The sequence below is a fragment of the Tupaia chinensis genome, unplaced genomic scaffold (genome assembly GCF_000334495.1).
Source record: "Tupaia chinensis unplaced genomic scaffold, TupChi_1.0 Scaffold000211_1, whole genome shotgun sequence".
In the NCBI taxonomy this organism is placed as follows: Eukaryota; Metazoa; Chordata; class Mammalia; order Scandentia; family Tupaiidae; genus Tupaia; species Tupaia belangeri.
Genome location: NW_006159686.1, coordinates 1,460,543 through 1,462,236, shown reverse-complemented (window position 1 = coordinate 1,462,236; position 1,694 = coordinate 1,460,543). Strand labels below are relative to the sequence as shown.

The window sequence follows — 1,694 nt, the reverse complement described above, 5'->3', positions numbered from 1 at the left end:
AACGGCTGCTCGCACGAGCCGGCAGCTGCCCCGGGCTCAGCACCGGGTGCCGGTTCCACCTATGGAAGTCGCTGTGCTCCCGGGCAGCTGGGTCAGGCACCGGTCCCAGAGCCCTCCAGCTGCCTGTGCCCTCGGCCGGTTCCTGCGCATTTTGCTGGCCACAGGGTGAGAGCCAGTTGGGATGACCTCCTCAGGCTTTGTCACCCTGCCACACTGCATGGCCAGAGGAGGCGACGAGGCCTGCTAGCGGCAGTGGCACCGGGAGGTTTGGATCACCGCTTAGAGACTTTCTGCGTTAGTTATAATAGTCCTTCACGGGTACGGAGAGCCTCACAGCTCTTGAGGGGTTACTTTTTTACTTCAATACTTAACTCTTCCATGAAGGAGACAGAGACCAAGAGATGGGCACTGGGGCGTGCTCCTCCCCAGCCCGCCCACGTGCACCCCCGTGTTCAGGCACCCGGACGCCAGCTGGGACCGTCCCCTATGGGCCAGGTGTGTCCCTGCTGGGCCCCCATCTGGCCAGAGGGCTCCGTCTTGGCATCTTGGGAACTAGAGTCCCAGTTATCATTTAAAGAGAAGGAAGTGGGGGTTCAAAGAGAGCGACCGCTGTGGAGGGGTCAAACAGCTCCTGAAAGACCCAGCGTGAGGCTGCTTGCTCCCTTCCTTAGGTTTCTCTCATACCGCGTGTGTGCCCTGGCCGATGGCACCTGCCCTCCGGAACCGTCGCTGTGGGCAGGTGGCGCTGCGTGAGCAGCATGGAAGGACAGCGTCTCCCGCCTTCTGCGCCTGCATGTGAACGTGCAGGGGCCGCACCGCGGGGCTCTCCGTGTTGTCCCACTCGCCCGTGTGTTCTCGGCCGACGTCGCGCTGCCCTGACTCCTGCAGCTTTACTGAAGCCTGGAAGCTGGGACGTGCCATCCTCCACGTGGTACTCCTCCAGGCTCTCCTGGCCTTTCGTCCCGCAAAACCTCTGGTCTCTCTGGTTTGAACAGGCAGGTGCACGTGTTGGGGTTGATGGTGCTGCCTGCTTCGTGCAGGTATGAGGTGAGGCCTGAACCTCTGTCTGGTGTCCCAGCTGGGCCTCCTGGGCAGCCTGGTCCGTGGTGCGTGTGCCACAGGGGCCACAGTCTCCTGAACACATTGGCGGTGTTTCGGAGACCCCGTGGCTCTAGATCTCGTAAGAAGGGCTGTCACAAGACGAAGGTCAATATGTAGCGCCCTGCCCGCACCTCGGCCTCCCACCTGCGCTCCCACCGGCCGGCCACAGGCTGGACTGGACTGCCTGGCCACCAGACGCTGCGTGGTCCAGCTTCCCACAGTAAAGGACCAAATGGCACCAAGACGCCGCCGTGCGCTAGATGGAGCCCAGCTGGGAGGAGCCGCATTCACCCCCCCATGTCTGCCTTCCGTAGGGGAAGACAGAAAACGACGTTGGTTTTGTGGAAAACGAACAGGAACATCTAAAGCACGCGGTCCTGTGTAACCTGGGAAGCCGTGTGCAAGCCTCGGGACGCACCTTTCCACACACGGGAGCATGCAGAGAGGCCGCCAGGCCTGCGCCTCCCAGGGAGGCGGGAGCACCACCTCTGGACTGGCTAAAGCCCTAGGCTGGCCCCATGGCCTTTGTCTCGTCCTGCAGTCACAGACTGGCCACGCCCCCGCCTTCTGGCCAGGCTGGAAACAAACAATAG

At 62.3% G+C, this 1,694-nt stretch overlaps 1 long non-coding RNA gene across 1 annotated transcript in view; it reads right to left on the bottom strand.

The window, feature by feature from the left end:
• Window positions 1–1,104: 1,104 nt before the first annotated feature.
• LOC102502638 (uncharacterized) overlaps window positions 1,105–1,694 on the bottom strand; it is a 23,374-nt gene continuing 22,784 nt past the window's right edge. Inside the window, exon 4 of the long non-coding RNA XR_001370294.2 lies at window positions 1,105–1,190. This is a non-coding gene — a long non-coding RNA (uncharacterized LOC102502638). The remainder of the gene's footprint in view (window positions 1,191–1,694) is intronic.